The sequence below is a fragment of the Phocoena phocoena genome, chromosome 6 (genome assembly GCF_963924675.1).
Source record: "Phocoena phocoena chromosome 6, mPhoPho1.1, whole genome shotgun sequence".
Lineage (NCBI taxonomy): Eukaryota > Metazoa > Chordata > Mammalia > Artiodactyla > Phocoenidae > Phocoena > Phocoena phocoena.
Window position 1 is genome coordinate 35968204 of NC_089224.1, and position 19480 is coordinate 35987683.

Consider the following 19480-nt stretch of genomic DNA (forward strand, 5'->3'; position numbering starts at 1 on the left):
GCATTTCTCTCCATGAATTCACCATGTTTCTGAGGTCATCTACCCCAACCCACTTCAGCACTGTTCAGACCCAAGAATGATGACTCGTACTAACAGAGTTCCCAGAAGCTTGCGGTATAAGCCCACGTTTCTTGGTTTTTGAGAAGAAAGGCAGCTGCCGGGAGGACCTGAAGCTCCTGTTTTCTGACCAGCACGTTCTTTCCCCGCAGTGGTATAGCCACGTGGTTAGGAGCTGGGAAGCTGCAGCCAGACTGCAGGCGTGCTGAGAGGGAACTCAACCCAGATGGAGGGAACGTCCATCTGGCCTTAAGCCCAGCTCTTAAGCAATGATGCTCTAGTCCCATCTCAGCGGCCCACAGAGTGGCATGGCATCTACACGCAATGGCCATTTCATTGGGTCAAAGATGTGACAAGTAATAGAGCAGCATTCGACCATGACACATCTACTACCTGGGCCTCGCCGGCTTGTCTAAGAAAAGGGACTGACCCAGATTCATTCATACATTTGACATTGATAGACACTGATTTGACATTGATGGGAAAAAGAGATGAGTCCGCCTGCTCTTCAGTCACACACAGACTGGTCGGGAGTTTATGAGACTATCAAGCAGTCCATGCTACAGCAGCAGTGGATGGAGAGCGATAAAGAAGCACCTAGGGGTGCTGGAATTTGTTCGTGGTCCAGTGGTTAGGGCTCCGAGCTTCCACTGCAGGGGGCACGGGTTCGATCCCTGGTTGGGGAACTAAGAGCCTGCACGTTGCACGGTGCAGGCAAAAAAAAAAAAGAAACATCTAGGGATAGCACCTAATCCAGCATCGGAGGGGGTCAGGAAGACCTCCAGGGACAGGCACGCCATGCACAAGCCTTCCAGAACTACACTGAGGGAAGGAGTTGGGGAAAAAATATTCCGGGCAGAGAAAACAGCACATGTAAAGGTGCGGAAGGGCTTCCCTGGTGGCACAGTGGTTGAGAGTCCGCCTGCCGATGCAGGGGACACGGGTTCGTGCCCCGGTCCGGGAAGATCCCACATGCCGCGGAGCAGCTAGGCCCGTGAGCCATGGCTGCTGAGCCTGCGCGTCCGGAGCCTGTGCTCCGCAACGGGAGAGGCCACGACAGTGAGAGGCCTGCGTACCGCAAAAAAAAAAAAAGGTGCAGAAGCGTGACCCTGTGGGAGCCATAAAGCAGTTCCATGTGGACGAAGGACAGGGTTCACGACGGGCAGGGTAAGAGGAGAGGGAAAGGGAGGGGCGGGGTCCACATCATGAGGGACCTCGCAGAAAGGCTCAGATTTATCCTGAAGACAAGGAAGCACATTAAAAGATTCTAAGCTGGAATCTTCAAGACCTGATTTGATTTTCAGAGATCACTCTGGTAGTGGTAAGAGCTGACTTGGGAGAAGGATGCTAGATGGGTGTCAGGGAGGGAGGTTATGGTGCTATTACCATCATCAAGTCGGAAGAAGGGGGCAGGGGCCATAAATCCCAGGGAGAGTTAAGAAAGGAGAATGGACTGAGGGTGGGTGAGAAAGAAAGAGAGATCTGGGATAGCTCCTGTGTTCCTCATTTGGGCAAACTGGCAGAGCCAATGGGAACCGGGATGTCGGTTTTAGACATGGGGAATTTGGGTTGAAGAGGAACAGCAGGCAGCAGCATATATGTGCCAGGAGCTCAGGAGGTCTGGGCTGAGAGAAGTTTGGACAGGCATTCTGCCATGAGTGCTATATCACTCCATAGGCACTGCAGCCTGCTGACATGTGCCGAGTGCCCGTGGAGTGCCAGATATCTTATCCACATTGTCTAATATGGTCCCTCAGCAACTGTGAGATAGGGACTACCATCCCATTATACAGATGAGAAGACTGAGGATCAGAGAGGGTAACTTGCCAATGCCCTGTGGCTGGTAAGTGGCCAGATTGGGAGTGAAACCCAGGGCCCCTGATGTCAGGGCCAACTTCCTCGCACCCTGCTGCTTCCAAATAGGCATAGCATTTTATAGCCACTCCTCATCCAAAAACCCACATTCACCAAATGGATTAAAAAAGTTAAATCGCACTTTAAAACAATCTTCAAACTCTAAGGTACATATGCGAGGACTAGATAGTCAACCTCTAATTTCCCCTAAAATATCCTTGATCTTGGCAAAATTTGTATGACAGATAACTTTTAAAGTATGGGCTGATGTCAAAAACCCATCACCAGGCATCACCAACCCTTAAAATGTATCTGATTCCTTATCTAAGCAAATAAGCCTTTTATGAAACACAGCAATTCTTAAGACCAGTCTGGAGGCTGGTCTTTATCCCACCACTATTATAGAACTGTCCTGCGCGTATCTGTGTAGCTCTTGCATGTAACTGACTATCCACAAATGATTTGTTCACTTCTCCGCTTCTCAACCAAAAATTCAAACCTGGCAATCCTGTAGGAGGACACTTTCTTCGACCAACATGTCTTCTTCATGAACTAGGCCACAATGTGTACAATTTGCTTTGTAATTTTACAGTAATGGTCATGAAAGAATGACGAGGTTAAGGAATAATTAAGTGTTCCATACACGTCAGTCTGAGTAACAGCTCAGGCAATTCACACTGTTCAAAGATGGGCTTCCCCAGATTTCTTCTTAAGGCACGAAAAGAGAATGAGAGAGAACCCCAGCAGCATGCACGCACAGCAGCCTTGCCAATTCATCATAAAGTGGATTAACTTCTAGGACAAAGACTAAAGCAGAACCTGAGGAATCTGGGAAGTGATTGGCTCAGAGAGTGTGATATCACTTTGATAGTTCTACACAGTGGGATATACATACTTACTTCGAGAACCTGGTCTGGCTCCCCAAATATATGTAGTGCTTGGAGAGAGAGTTTCCCGTCTTTGCACGTTCCCAACATCCAATCCCAAAGCCCTTTGGTTTCCAATCTACACTTAAAATCAGACTCTGCCACTTTCTGCCATAGACAAGATTCCCTCTATCTGCCTAAGCCTCAGTTTACTTCTTTGCAGATTTAAGGCAACAACAGCTGCCCTGCACTGCCCTGCCCAGCTCACAAGGGCCATTGTGATAATTAAAGGAGGCAACAGATGAAGAGATGGTGAACACCGGGAGCAACTCTATACCTATGAGCTGCAACTCTATACCTATGAGCTGCCGTTATTCATGAGATTGATACCAACTTACTTCATGGGGCGTGTGGACCCTAAACATAGCCAGTTTCTTCTACTGAAGATTTAAACCTACATCTTAAAACATAATAGATATTCTAATGTTGTCAGAGTCACTCTTCCCTACCAAGGGAAAAAAAGCATTCTAGAATAAGAGAAGACCTAAACACTCCAGATATATGTGAAAAAAATGACAACAGACCATAAAGACCATTTTCCTCAAAAAAAAAAAAAAAAAGATGTCTTCTTTATACTGGCTCAAATTGAAGATTCTTTTTGTTGCAGTACTTTAAAATCTTTAAAAATCTTGCAGGTGAGATAAAATGTTCGTGGTCCTAGGCAATACCTGAAATTTTTCCTTTGAACATAATGCATTTCTTTTGTAATCAAAATTTTTCTCCAATGAACTTAATCAATTTAAATTAATTTAGCATCTATTTCTTGAGCATCTTCTTTGCATTAAGCATTTTTAAGTAGCATAGGAGAAAGGGAGATAAGGAAAATCTTGTTTTACATGAAGATTATGATCTAAGGAGACTGAGATAAGCTCACAAAGAACTATAATATGCTAAGGGTCATAAGAGAGGTCAGAGGAAAGTGACAGCTATAACTAAGGGAGTTGAGAAAGGCTTAACAGAGGAGAATTGGAAGAAGGAAAGAGGGAAGACTGATTTAGCCTAGAAGGCAGAGAGGAGAGGAAATGCAGAAGCAGAGAAGGGGGACCACACAGCAAGTGTTCGAAGTCTGCCCGGGGGTTCGGTTGTGCTGACATTAAGACAGAAGTTTTAAGATTTTGTTAAAGCAGTTAGTACATGCTTGTTACTAAAAGACACAACAAAGATACTTTGTTAGTTTATACAGTTGAAAATGAAGATGCTAACTCCTGGAAGAGGGAAAAAAAGAAGTGAGTTTGAGGAAAGGTCCCGATGAAACAAGACTGGTCAAATGCTAATGTTCATAATTGTTGAAGCGGGGGGTTTATACTCTCCACTTCTTTGGATGTATGCAATTTTCCATTAAAAATGGCTGAAAAAGAAATGAAGGCCATTCAGTCTGGTCAGCTGATGGCTTCTCAGGTGATGGTGCTGATCCGATAAGAACATTCTAACCTCTAGGTCAGTTGGAGGGAACGGGCAGGGCTGAGGCTGGAGCTGACTCCCCAGGCGGAAGTAGACACTGCACAACATAACTAAGGGCTGTTTTCGGTTCCCCATGCCTCTTGCTCCTTACTTCTTTCTCAATTTCCCACTGGGAGGAAGGGAGTAGCAGGGGTCTGCTACTGGCCAAGCTGGTGCTAAGTCAGTCTAAGAAAAACGAAGCCAACTATGTTGCCCTTAATGTACAAATAACTGTAGGGGTTATTTTTGGTCAAGTCAAATTAGTTTTTAATTTATTTATATTTGGCTGCGTTGGGTCTTCGTTGCTGCGCGTGGGCTTTCTCTAGTTGCGGCGAGGGGGGTCTACGTTGCGGTGCGCGGGCTTCTCATTGTGGTGGCTTCTCTTGTTGTGGAGCACAGGCTCTAGGTGTGCAGGCTTCAGTAGTTGTGGCATGGGAGCTCAGCAGTCATGGCTCGCGGGCTCTAGAGCACAGGCTCAGTAGTTGTGGCGCCCAGGCTTAGTTGCTGTGGCGTGTGGGATCTGCCTAGACCAGGGCTCGAACCCGTGTCCCCTGCATTGGCAGGCGGATTCTTAACCACCGCACCACCAGGGAAGTCCGGTCAAGTCAATTTTAATATTTGTTTAGTACTTGCTAGAAAATATTAATAAGCAAAGTGAAGAGAATTAAAAACCCACTGTACCCCGCCACCAAGAGAAAAACCACCTAGCGTTTGGCACATCCTTTGCCTCTGTCCACGCGTGTGCACATCTGTACATACATGCACATGCTTTCTCTCCTCGTCACGGTAGGATCACAGAGAAACAGTCTTGGGTAACATGTTTTTCAATTTTAAAACTGTACTTCATGGCATTTGATGAAACAGCGTTTTACAACATCAGTTTAAGGGCTGCATAATAGTCCATTAGAAAACAGTCTGATCTGTGTGGATGGACCTAGAGACTGTCATACAGAGTGAAGTAAGTCAGAAAGAGAAAAACAAATATCGTATATTAACACATATGTGGAACCTAGAAAAATGGTACAGATGAACCAGTTTGCAGGGCAGAAATTGAGACACAGATGTAGAGAACAAACATATGGACACCAAGGGGGAAAAGTGGTGGGGTGGTGGTGGTGTGATGAATTGGGCGATTGGGATTGACATGTATATACTGATGTGTATGAAATGGATGACTAATAAGAACCTGCTGTATAAAAATAAATAAATAAAATTCAAAAAAATTTTTTTAAAAGTCTGATCTGGTGCTTCTAACCTTGGACAGGGGCTTACGTCAAACAAATATTGTTCAGTAAAATGCTTTGATCTGAGAGGGCTCTCTCTCTCAGTATTATTTTGAGTTAATATATACTAGTATCATATATACTAGTTTAGAAATAGGATGCAGTAATTTGTTTTATCAGGAGAGAGGGAGTGATGGTAACATTCTAACAGAAATAATCTTATCTTCCTTGAAAAAGTATAGGTTGTTGGGATTTTAGTTTTTTGTTTTGTTTTCAGGTTGTAAAAGCAATACATGAATGCTGCAAGGTAGGCAGACATATGTTACCACAAAGAGTAACAAAGATAAGTTCCCTGCCTTCCTTCTGACTCCACTGTCCAGAACTGGCTACTGTTGATAGTTTGGTATGCCTGTCTTCCAAACATTTATAAGGCTAAATATGTATGTAATTTCTATCTGGAATTTGTGCTGACAGAACAAGGAGCCACGGAAGGAATCCAGTGAGTGATCCCATCTACCACACAGCAGCATGCAGGGCACTGGGCTCTGGCAGAGGCTGAGGAAGGGCCACTCACAGGGACACCCCTCTGAAAGTGGAAAGTGAAAGAGCACCAAGGCTGGGTGCTCTTACTCACCAGTCATATTCCAATAAACTCAAGGCTGCTCAACCACAAACAAATGATCACGGAGGACAGGAAGGCAACAACACGCCTCCCTATTCTTTTGCAAATCTCTTCTCAAACACTTGCAAACTCACACAAACCCCTCCACACTTGGCATGGGGTCCCCATGCGCACGTCTCCGAGTGCGTGGGTCCTGTGTGTCACATCACTGGTACAGTCTGGACTCACGCACAGGTCACCTCTGCAGGGACAGAAATAACCAAAGGCATCTGAGAGCCTTGCCAGTTTTCAGGAGGCCAGCAGGGCTCATCATGCCTTATGTGGGGACCTAGTTCTTGGTTTCCTGAGTGGGGTCAAGCTTGGTTGCAACTACCAGAGGTTAACCATCCATGCATGGTGTGGTGTGTGTTCCCATTCAGAGGAAGGATCACAAACAAGAAGCAGGCCCAATGATTTAAGCCTCTGAAGCTTTTCCTACAACGGTGGCTCTCAAAGTGTGGTGCAGGGGACTCTAGGGATCCACAAAGTCAAAACCACTTTCGTAACAATGCCAAGATGCTATTTGACATTTTCACTCTCACATTTTGCGGAGTACACAGTGGAGTTTTCCAGAGGCTACATGACATGTAATACTGCAACAGACTGAATGCAGAAGCAGATATAAGAATCTAGCTGATGAAAAAGCAAATGAAAAACAAAAAAAAGAATCTAGCTGCTGTCTCTTAAACCTGACATTAAAGAGATTTGCAAAAATATAATTAATACAATGCCACTCTTCTCAGTAACGTTCTGTTTTGAAAAGGATGGTTATTTTCATAAAGATATGTACAATACGTCCACTATTATGTCTAAATGCATTACTAAATATAGTAAAATATTCAGTTTTAGTTATATTTGGCAAATATTGAAATATATAACCCACATAAAAGTTCCTTAGTATACTGATTTTTAAGAGTCTAAAGGGGTTTTTGAGCACCGCCCCCAGAAAAGTTTGAGCACTGCTACCCTAGAGGCTGTCCCCAACTCCCTACCCCCATCCCCGCCAAGACGCACACACACACACCGCTGTAAGGAGGGTTATATATGTGGCAGGAAGGAAGATGTGCCATTCTGATGTGCTGGCTGAATTAGTAAAGGCAGCCCGTGCTCCTTCCTGGATCTCTGAATCTATTAGGATGGGCTCTATCCCCACCCCTTCCACTGAGGGTCTCTTCCCCCCGCACTCCGTTTTCCCCTTACCACTTGGTGTGTTTTCCCCGATCTGTCAGAACCTCCGAGGATTTCCCTATCCCGCCACCCCCAGCTCGGCGAGGACTCCCCGGTGAGGCCCGCACACCCTCCCTGAGGTTAGGACTCCCCAGTTCAGTCGGCCGGAACAGTCTCAGCGTGGACTCTGGGCGGCCCGCACAGCCCAGACAAAGAAGGCCTAGGAGAGCCATTTCCAGTCCCCAAGACCTGTCCTCGGCTCAGCACAGGCTGGGGACAGGGCGAAGGGGTCAGTCCCCAGGAACTAGTCCCCGATTTTCCCCTCGGCCTTCCCCGGATCCCCGCCCCGGGCCGCCCGGCGCGCTGCAGTCCGGGCAGTCCAGGCTCGGGGAAGGTGCCCGGGGCGCCGCGGACTCGCGCCCACCCTGCTGGGGCCAGGGCGGCCGGCTCTCCCGCCCGGGGCCGGACGTCGGTCGGGCCGCGACGTATTCACTTACCGCGAACTGCACTGCAGGCTCCGACCTGCGGCCGGGAACCAGGCTGCGGGGCACGATCCCGTGCGCTGCGCGATTCCAGACGCCGAGCTCCTCCCCTTGTCGCCCCGGGGCCACCGGCCGAGGGGCGGAGCCGGGGCGGGGCGGGGTCTGCGGGGCGAAGGAGACCTCGCCCCTCGCGGGAGGGAGGGTTGCTAGGGGCCAGCGGCAGGCTCCTCCCCTGCGGGCCCAGGCCTGGGACTCGCTCACTCTGGGCCGTGGAGTGTGACTGTCCAGCTCTCTAGGAGGGGAGCCGAAGGGACGAGGGGAAAATGTCGCTTTTTAAAGTGATTTGGCCGTCAAGCTGGAGGTTTCCCTATCTGGCACCCCGGTACGTGTGGTCACCTCCCCTCTCTCCCTTTTGCCCTCACCCCATCGCCACCTTAATGCCTTGCAAAGCGTGCTGAGTGACCTGGCGGGACTTCAACGTTTCTGTGGCTAGGAGTGCAAAGTTTCAATGTTTAATCAACTTATTTATTTTTAACGTGTAACAACTCTTCCTAATGTACGCTGTTCACCCTGTCAGAAGTCAGAGAAATGGCTCAGCAGACGCTAAGAGGGCCTTCTTCACCGCACCTACTTTCCGTAGGTTGGTTGGAGTTGCGCCCGCTGAGGTAAATGTGGGTGATTAGATCTTTCTAGATGAAAGGTGAGGTTTTCCTGCCCAACTTATATGGAGAGTTATTGTCGTTTTCTATCTTATCTGAATAAACAGCTTATAAGATGACTAATAGCTGATACTGATACTGACCTCTACTAGTTACCACGCTCCTACTCTTTGCAGGCTTCGATGATGGGGTCTTTACATACGTTATTTAGTTCAGTTCCTCCAGTTGCCCCATGAAGTGAGGAATATGACCCCGTTTTACAGACATCCATAGCTGGGATTCAGTCCTCAGCTCTATCTGACTCCTAAGCCCACACTTCATCATGTTGCACTGCAGGGTACAGCTATTCCCTGGTTATATTTAATTTTGAAAGAGAACATATTTGCTATATTTCATATTACTATAGTAAATATTACGTATTTACTGTATGAGAGAAGACTTCCTCTGGAGGTCCAGTGGTTAAGACTGGACTTCCCTGGAGGTCCAGTGGTTAAGACTCCGCTCTTCCACTGCAGGGGGCATGGGTTCGATCCCTGGTCAGGGGAACTAAGATCCCATATGCCATGCGTGGCCGAAAAGGGAAAGAGAGAGAGAGAGAGAGAGAGAGAGAGAGAGGCAGTCTAGCATGGCAGTTCTCAAACCTCGAGGTTCATTGAAAAAACACATTCCTATACTGTACTCTTAGACAGACTGAGTTACTCAAAGGTGTTACCCTTTGAGTAACACCAGTGGTGGTTCCCAAACTGGGTGTTAGAATGTATTAAAAATACAGCCTCCTGTGCCCCGACCTAGAATTAGTTCAGGAGTAGGATCTGTGCTCAGAGTTTGAGGACTCTAAATACTACAGGTGATTGTGCTCTTGCATGTTCAGCATATTGCCCCCAGGGAGCTGCAAGCTGGAAATATACCCTCCCTGAAGGTGGGATAATGTCAGTTTGCTCATCACCCCTAACACAGAGCCTGGCACATAGAAGGTGCTCAGTACAAGTTTGCTGACTAATTACTGCCTTCTACTCTGTGCTTTCCATTGGTGTTCAGTGTTCTCTAGCATAGTAGAACCATTCAGTATTCTCTACCATAGTAGAGGGGAGATATCTGTATGGCAATGAATGAGGTATAAAGTGGTCCCTTCTGAAATTCCTGTTTGGTATGACTCAAGAATGCCTGAGTTCATCACTGAATGTATTTCTTCCTCATACCAGAGGAAGTCTGAGATAAATGTTTTCTGTTCTTCTACAAAAAAATGCTACATTCATAAAAAGGAAAGGCAGTTCTTAGGCTTATGTTGGCCCCCAACAGATATCCAACTGCCATCCCCTTCCATGCCTCTCATAGTCTTAATTTTTTGCTTTCTTACTGCCTAAATGCCTGAACTCCTGAGCTGCCTTCCCAGGGAACCAGGGTCCTCTGGCCATTGGCTTTACAATTAAGCACCGTTCCCCTCAACAAAGCTAATAATAAAAACCAAATGTGATTAAATGTCCCATTGAATCTTTACGAGAACACTTTGTATCTGGTGGCATGTTACCATTTCACAGATGAGGAAACTGAGATTCGGAATGATTATGTAATTTGCTTCAGGTCACATAACTTGTAAATGGTGATGCTGGTATTTGAACAAAGCCTGGTCTTAATTCCAGAGCTTGTGCTTGAAACCCTGTGCAAACAAATACAATTTTATTTAAATGAAATCATTGGATACCATGAGATTATAAGTTATTAATTCTTTGCAGAAAGGAAGAGGAGCTTAAATGTTCTAGGAGGGAACTGTGGTCTGTTCCCATATGGTCTAGAATTCCTTATTCACAAATTTTCAGGGCTGCTTCTCCTTTATTGTAGTATGGAGATCCCTGCTGCTGCCCTGTGATTTAGGTGCACACAGGTAAAGAAACTCCCCATCCTGGGGATGGAGGTGTTGGAAATAAGGAGCAGTAATTTTACTGTTCTGAGGCTGCTCCTACTGACTTATTTAATACTTTTTTCCAGAAAATGAGTTGGTAATGAGTCTCTCACTGCTGAACATCTACTTGATATTTATGTTGTACATGCTTGTATTGTAAATGCTCATGAAGTCCAGAAGGGATTCTTTCATTCAGGCGCTGTGGCGTGTAGAGAGGTAATCTCTGTCCTCTTCCCGGCGGTCTCCCAAAAGAATATAAAATCTGAGAAGAAATGGAAATCACAGCTCTAAAGACTTAAATGGTGGCAGCTCAGAGAGGCAATTTCCCAGTACAACATCTCCACCTGCCGGATGCAGGCACTACGTACACCCCTTTTAAAAAGTGGGGTGGCTATTAATGTGTTGCCAAGCTGACATGCATAGAGGGCTTAGGACTCTTAAGCCTGCTGTCCCCATTTTTGGGTGGGTCAATTCAGACTTGACAACTAATAAGGAAAAGGTCCAGTCTACTTGCTTGTCAAATGGAGATTGTATATTTAAGGGCACAGTGACCTGGCCCCAGCAGCATCTCAGTGTATATGAAAAAGGGGCAGCTATTGTTTTGGAGAAACTTTCTTCTCCATTATGTATATAACCTGAAATAAATCCATTGGTTTAATGGGGCCCTTGACTCCCAGAGGTTCTCCTTAAAGCCTAACTCTTGTTCACTGATGGTTTGGCTTAGTTGGGTCCTGTTAGTGTCCACCGGGCTGCTTCAGCTGTTCAAGTGCTGCTTAATATATGCCATCTTGAAAACTGGTGTGGTTGTCCACATAGTGGGCAGAACTCAAGGCCATTCTCATAACTCTGGCCAATACTCCTTTTGATGAAAGATTTTTTTTTATTGATTCATGGGATATTGCCAATGAGTTAGCTGCCTGGTCTGCTATCTGGTCTGCCAATTGAAATACTATAGACTCATAGATTAAACAACCCTGGCATCTCTGATGGGAACACTTTAGACCCAAAATGTGTAAGAGTGGGGGCAATTAATAATCCCTTTGTCCCCTAGATCCACCACTGCCACTTGAGTCACATAGCAGCTGCAGCTGTCATTCTGTGGACATGGCTGATTCTTAATTCTTCTGCTGTGCCTGATGCCATCAAGAGCAGCTCTCAACACGGACCCCCTTTAAGCAGGTACAAACACACGGGCTGGCACAACCTTGTTTCATTCTGACTGTTATAAATTCACGTGCTTTTCTGATGCTTGAGAGGTTTTAGGTTATGCCAGCTACAACCACTCAGTGACACTGCCCATGTGACTTAACCAATGTTAAGGCTGATCCAAATCAAGTTTAATGAAAAACCTGATCAGAATTACCTGTGCCTGTTTGGGTTTGCATATGACTGGAAATGGGCCATAGAATATCTCTCCATTGGGGATGGATGGTTTTTTTGTTCGTTTTGTTTTGTCTTGGGTGTTTTTCTTTTTTTTGGCTTATCTGTTGCCTTCTGTAATTATTGGCAATGACACCAAAGATCAGCAGGTCTGTGTAAACTCTGTTTCATGGCTTGTAATGGATAATGGACTGGCCTTACACTAGACTACATCCTGACTGTCTGAAATAAAATCCTCTGGTCTCCCCGGGACAGTTGTCTGACTCCAGGACCCCCAAAGGCATATTTGAGGTCAATACTGCAGGCTAACTTTGTCTGGCTTGTTTGGAATCCTATTGATAGTAACCTTAATTAAATGCTGTATGAGGCCATTTGAACAGATTTAGTTCTAGCCTCTGTTGGTTAAATTAATCAGAGTGGTCAGCAGAGTGGCATGTGTTTGTGAATTTTGCCAGAAGCCAGGATGTGGAGGGACAACAGGTAGATTGATGGGGAAGGCAAACTTCCATGGGCCCTGAGCAGCCCTGCACATTTTTGCTGGGTATGCCAAGTACACAAGGTCCTGACTACTCTTTACCCAGGCCGTTCCTTAGGGTGGTGATTACAGAGAGCGGCTTTGAGCTCTGAAATTATATAAAGTCAGGCATTTGCTTCAAAAGTACTAGGTGGGGGGAAGAATTGAATGAGGGTATAGATGAAACAATATTGTCTAAGAATTTATGATTGTTGAGTCTGGGTCATGGGTACATGTGGGTTCAAAGTGCAGACTTTGTTATCACCATAAAAGCAGTGAATTCCCAAGCTCAGTGCTCCTCTTCTGCAGCACAAACCCATTGTATGTCTTACATCCTTCTGGACCCTCCGCATCTCTCCCATGGGACCCGAGGAAAGGACGTGATGCTCATGGTGCTCGCTGTGTCTTGAGTAATAACATTTTTCTTTGACTTAGGAGTCTCCTGTCTCCTGCCAATATTCATAAAATAGTAACAGGCTCTTATTATCTTGTAAGTAGGGTAAAATCCCAAACCCTGATAGGTATCTGTGTTTTTTGGGGAGGGTGAAGGATGCTCTGGTGTTTGTTTGAAATCACCAGGCACAAATTTAGTTGTGTAATTTTGTTTTTACATTGAGGGGAAAAAATTCAGTTTATTAAACTTGTCTTGCAGCTGTGCCAAATTCTGCAAAGCTGGAAATTTAGAACTTTTTAATTTCGTCACCTTTTCAGCTTTATTTAAAAGATTTAAAATAATGAAAAATCTCAGCCATTTACAGAAGTAGAGATATTAGTATTATGAGCATCCATATAGACATCACTCAGTTCAACTGGCTCAGCCAGTCTTCTTATTTCTATATCTGCTTCCTATCCCTGATAATTTTGAAGCATGTTTATAAAATCATATAATTTCATTTGTAATATATTTTATTTTAAAATCATTAACTGGAATTTGCTTTGTTTTAAAATATCTGTATTCTTTGAATTTCTCAAGAGCTATTTTGTGAACATAGGATATATTGCTCCACTAATAATAATTATAAGAAAAGCATCACAATTCTCCTTCTCCCTGACACCTGAAATATTTTGGAGGTAACCAAAACTGTACATAGTGGTAAATGTATCGCTTAAGCTTTTTATTTTAATAAATCTACATAAATACACAGGAAGTTGATATTATTGTATCACCAAAAGTTGACTCTAGAAGAAATGAAAAACTTGGCTAGTACAATAATCACTCAAGTAATAGGAAAAGTTATCAAAGAGATACATTCAAAAATGTTCTTAAGTGAGATGATTTTGCCTTTTAAATGGACTTTTTTTTTTTGCGGTACGTGGGCCTCTCACTGTTGTGGTCTCTCCCGTTGCAGAGCACAGGCTCCGGACGCGCAGGCCCAGCGGCCATGGCTCACGGGCCCAGCCGCTCCGCGGCATGTGGGATCCTCCCGGACGGGGTCACGAACCCGCGTCCCCTGCATCGGCAGGCGGACTCCCAACCGCTGCGCCATCAGGGAAGCCCTGGACTTTTTATTATGGAAAATATAAACGTATAAAAAAAGCATAAAAAACTTTATAATGAACCCCCATGTACCTGTAAGCAAAAAGAACAAAGAGTGTCACCCTGATCCAAACGGTCAAATGGAAACCCGCTGCAGTCTCCCACGCCTTAGCACGCCCAGTCTTAGCACGCCTGAGGGGAATTCAGGATGGAGAAAAATGGGAAAATGGCATTCTGTGCTTTGGGTATGGGGCCACTAGATAGTTAAGATGCATATCTAAGGAAGAATTTCAACGACCCCAGATTCTTGCATCTTCCCATTCATAGAAAAACACTAAAGTCATTAGCTTGAGATATCCTTTTTTGTAATTAGCAGTAACCTTTCGCCAAGATGTATGCTTGACTACATGTATTTTCCAGCCAAAAAATTCATATATAAACTAGTTCCTCCCCTACCTCTTCAGAGCAGTTCCTCAGAGTTACCTGAGAGGCTGTCTTCTGGGCTATTGTCCTCAGCAAGGTCTCCAAATAAAACTGAAACTTACTACTTTTACATCATATGTTTTTTTTTTCAGTCAACATACCCATGACCCAGACTCTACAATTATAAATTCTTGGACAATTTTCTTTCTTCTATATCCTCAATTCTTCCTCACACCTGACAGTTTTTTTTTTTTTTTTTTTTAATTTATTTTTTATTTTTGGCTGTGTTGGGTCTTTGCTGCTCCGCACAGGCTTTCTCTAGTTGCAGCGAGAGGGGCTACTCTTTGTTCCTGTGCGCGGGCTTCTCATTGTGGTGGCTTCTCTCGTTGCAAAACATGGTCTCTAGGCACGCGGGCTTCAGTAGTTGTGGTGCGTGGGCTCATTAGTTGTGGCTTGCGGGCTCTAGAGCACAGGCTCAGTAGTTGTGATGCATGGGCCTAGTTGCACCGCGACACGTGGGATCTTCCTGGACCAGGGCTCGAATCCGTGTCCCCTGCATTGGCAGGCAGATTCTTAACCACTGCGCCACCAGGGAAGCCCAACCTGACAGTTTTGAAGTAAATACCTGTCTTTATACAATTTCATGTATTATATATTTTGTTTTAAAAATGTAACTATAGTATCATCACATAACAAAGTTAAAAATAATTCCAAAAATCATAAAATATCCCATGTTCAAATTTCCCTGTCTTATAAAGTTTTTGAAACAATTTGTTTGTTTAAACCACGCCCATTATCTTTTCTCTGTTAAGCTACAGATTTACACTCTATTTTTTTTCTTGTAGTTTATTTGTTGAAGAAATAATTGTGTTCTACCACCTGGATTTTGCTAATTGCATCTCCATGATGTCATTAATATGTTCTTCTGTCCCCTGCAAATAGATACATGTATCTTGAAGCTTGATTAGATTAATGTTCCCATGTTTTGCACAAGAATACTTCAAAGATGATACTGTGTACTTTTATCAGGAGGTATATAATACAGTAAGTCCAGTACATACGAACCTTCAAGTTGTGAAATTTCCAGTTGCAAAATTTCAAAGATGCATTCCATCAAAGTCAGGTGTGAGTGAAACTGCAGCTTGCCCTCCGTCTCCTATTGCTGACGATCCTTCAGCTCTACCATCTCCCACCTCCTCTCCCTCCTCCAGTCAGTAACTCTTCTAGCCTGTTTATTCGATGCCAGCTCCTGTATGCCAGCTGTTGTACTGTACCACTATACTTTTCAAGGTACTGTACTGTAAGATTAAGAATGTGTTCTCTATTTTTTGTGTTTGTTTTTTATGTATTTTTTGTGTGCGAAGTATTATAAACCTATTACAGTACAGTACTATGTAGCCGATTGTGTTAGTTGGGTACCTAGGCTAATTTTGTTGGACTTAGGGACAAATTGGACTTACGAACTTGCTCTCGGAACAGAAATTGTTTGTATGTAGGGGACTTACTGTATCTGACTGTCTCTCTTTTTGTGTGAATGTGAGCAGGCATTGATGATCAATGTTTAGACTCATTAATCATTAGGGGTTGCAAATGAAGATATTCTAATAGAATCTCTTCAGGTTGACTCCTGAGTCCTTTTGACAGAACCCAGTCATCCTTGATACTGTTCTTTTTTTTTTAAAACATATTATTTAAAAAATTTTTTTAAATTTATTTTTGGCTGTGTTGGGTCTTTGTTGCTATGCGTGGACTTTCTCTAGTTGCAGCGAGCGGGGCCTACTCTTTGTTGCGGTGCACAGGCTTCTCATTGCGGTGGCTTCTCTTGTTGCGGAGCATGGGCTCTAGGCACGCGGGCTTCAGTAGTTGTGGCGCGCGAGCTCAGTAGCTCCATGGTGTGTGGGATCTTTCCTGACCAGGGATCGAACCCGTGTCCCCTGCATTGGCAGGCGGATTCTTAACCACTGCACCACCAGGGAAGTCCCTTGATACTGTTCTTGCTTTCTGGTATAACAAGAGCTTCCTTACTTGCTTTGTACATTTTCTGCTCCTGACCTAGAATCTGCCATTTCTCAAAGGAGCCCTGATTCCTCTTAGTGGGAAATGGCATTTAGAGTCATAACCTGGGCACTAGGGGTCCTCATTGCTGTTGGATTGGTCTTTGTAGAAACACTGCCTTTTCAGTGGATATAGTTTTTGTTTATTTGTTTATATAATACATCATTAAAAAAATTAAATATTATTTATGATTATTTAAATTATTTTTATGGTTGCAAAGTTGTGATATTGTGATTTGTAGTAAGAAATATATGTTTGGTCTTTGTCCCTGATCCTGGCACAGAGCTCCTAAAACCCTTGGGATTTCCTGAGTGATAAGAACATAAAGGTGTCTTTCGTTATGTTAATGACGTGGCTTTCGGAAAGCACCTAAGGATGGGACCTCTTTGCCAGAGGAGCTAACCTGTGATTAGGGCTGGAAATTTTAGTCCAACCCCCTGGCCTCTAGGGAGGGGAGAGGGGCTGGAGGTTGAATCAGTCATAGCCAATGATTTAATCAACCCAGTATATGTAATGAAGCCTCCATAAACCCCAAAAGGACAGGGTTTGGAGGGTTCCAGACTGGTGAACATGTGGAGATTTGGGAAGACTGGTGTGCCTGGAGAGGGCATAGAAGCTCCATGCCCTTTCCCCATACTTTGCCCTGTGTGTCTATTCCATCTGTCTGTTCCTGAGTTATATCCTTTTATAATAAATTGATGGATCTCATAAGTAAAATGTTCCTCTGAGTTCTGTGAGTTATTCTAGCAAGTTAATTGAATTTGAAGGTCATTGGAGCCTCCAATCTACTGTTGGTTGGTCAGAAGCACAGGTGATAACCTGGGCTTGTGATTGGTGTCTAAAGTTGGGGGTGTCAGGGGGACAGTTTATAGGATGGAGCCCTTAACCTGTGGGATCTGATGCCATCTCCAGGTACTGTCAGTGTTCAGTTGATTTCTAGGACACCTAGCTGGTGTTGAAGAATTGCTTGTTGGTGTGGGGACCCCCACTCCACATACACACCTACATGGTGGAATTGTTCACCAGAACCTCTTAAAGTCAAATCTGTAAAACAAGGTAAATGTAGAGAAGTCTAGCTTCTGTCCCAATCTTCTTCAACCTATTCTTTCCTACCTCCAATGGGTATCTTGTTTTTTGTTTTATCCTTCAACTTAATTTAATAAAAGTAAATATGTGACTGTGTTCTTATTCTTTCCTTTCTTAGACAAACAGCAGCATCCTACACACATTTTCTCCCTCTTGCCTTTTTTTTTTTTTTTTTTGCCTAACCACGTATCATGGAGATCACTCCATGGCTGTATATAGTGCCTTTTCCCATTTCTTTTTATGACTTTATTTCTTTTTATCCTATTATGTGCATGTACCATTGGTAGACATTTTTGTCTCCAATCTTTGCTATTATGAATAGCATTTCAAAGAAAGACCATATATCTTTCTGCATAGAGTACTAGCAGTGGTATTGACGGGTCAAAGGGTAAATCCATGTCATTTTTGCTAGATATTGCCCACTTCTTTTCTGTATTAGTTAGGTTCTACAATGGACTGAATGTTTGTGTCCTTCCAAAATTTATATGTTGAAATCCTGACTCCCCTAATGTGATGGTATTTGAAAGTGGGCCCTTTGGGAAATGATTAGATCATGAGGGTGGAGTCCTCATGAATGGGGTTAGTGCCCTTAGAAAAAGAGTCTAGAGAGCTAGCTAGGTCTCTTTCTGCCATGTGAACATACAAAGTTAGCAATTGTAACTTCTTCTGCAACCCAGAAGAGGACTCTCACCAGGATCCAACCAGGCCAGCACCTTCATCTTGGACTTTACCTTTCAGAACCATGAGAAATAAATGTTTGCTGTTTTAGCCACCCAGTCTATGGTAACTTGTAATAGCAGCCTAAACTGACTAAGACAAGGTCACATTTGGAAACAGAGACCACACCAGTTATGTGAACCAAAAGAATTTAATATAAAGGCTTGTTCATTAGGTATAATGTTATTAATAGCTGAAGGTAAAAAGAGAACTTTAAGGTATCAAAAGGCAGCAACTGTAGGCAGCTGCTCCCAAACCTCAGCTGAGGAAACTTAGAGGAGAGGTCCTATGGAGCTGCAACTCAGAACTCCGAGGAGATGGTACTGCTGGACTGGTGGGAGGTTCTGAGTCTGATACGGGGAGCCTTATGGGCCTGGGGCCCAGGCCTTGCAGGAGGAGAGGGCCAGCTGATTCTGATGTCTCTGTGGGAGACAGGGGTTTGCAAGTATGGGGAAAACTGAAAACTGAATTTGGCTGCTGCTCTGCAAAGGTACCTGCTGCTGCAGAGTGAAGGCACTGCAGGGCCAGCTCCTGGGAACAGCAAGCAAACAGGAAGCCCCCCAGGAAGCAGACAGGAAGAAGCAAGTCCCTTCATCTTCCTGTAGCCTCTCAGGCTCGCACTGACACATCCTAACTTAGAGCCACCTGACCAAGCAGAAAGGTGGTTGGAGAGTCCTGGCCCCAGGATCAAAAAGCAGAGTACGAAAGGTTAGATTTGGAGCTGAGAGGCAGCAATTTCATAATCTCCACAGGTGTGGTAGAACTGTTAAGCATTTCAATTACCCAGTGCCTTTTCACCACAGCCTTAGCAATGGAATGTTTCATCAGACTTGCAGATTTTTGCCATCAGATGGTTCTTTTAAACAACAGGTAATTATCTGCCCTATAAACTGTTCTGAAGTAGAGAAAAAGATGGAAGATATAATAGTTCTTACTGCTTTTGTGTTTATCATGTATAATGGCTTTAACAATGCTTGTAAAACACTACACAACTATACAGAAACACAGCTGACACAGACTAATGGACAACTCTATGACCAAGGATAAAATGGTTGTGCAAGATGGCCTAAACCATCTGTTGGCAAAAGCGAACAGTGCAATCTTCTGTATTTCTATCCCTTGGAAATTTTAGTTTATCCTGCTCAGATTTAAGCCTAGAACAGCTTTTGCTATAACTTAAGACTTTTCGTTAAAAAACGTTTTTACTCCTTGCTTATTTTAAGATTACCTACATAAAAGGGACCATTTAGAAAATACCCCCGTAGTTTGTTTTCATTTCATGTATATTTTGACATTCATATATATTTTTATGAAGGCCAATTTCTCATCTACAATTTTTATACCTGTACTGATAAAATAATTGTTTCTTGACTTCTCCCTAGCTAGGCATCCCAGTCTTTTAAGTATATTGAGGATCAAAATATGCCTCCTGCTGGGGAAAATCACTCAGAGAAAAAAA

At 44.1% G+C, this 19480-nt stretch overlaps 1 protein-coding gene across 1 annotated transcript in view; it reads right to left on the reverse strand.

Annotated features, from left to right (window-relative positions):
* ACO1 (aconitase 1) overlaps window positions 1–7865 on the reverse strand; it is a 59473-nt gene extending 51608 nt beyond the window's left edge. Inside the window, exon 1 of the mRNA XM_065879827.1 lies at window positions 7826–7865. The gene's annotated coding sequence lies outside the window, so the exon portion shown is untranslated. The remainder of the gene's footprint in view (window positions 1–7825) is intronic.
* Between the last annotated feature and the right edge of the window lie 11615 nt (window positions 7866–19480).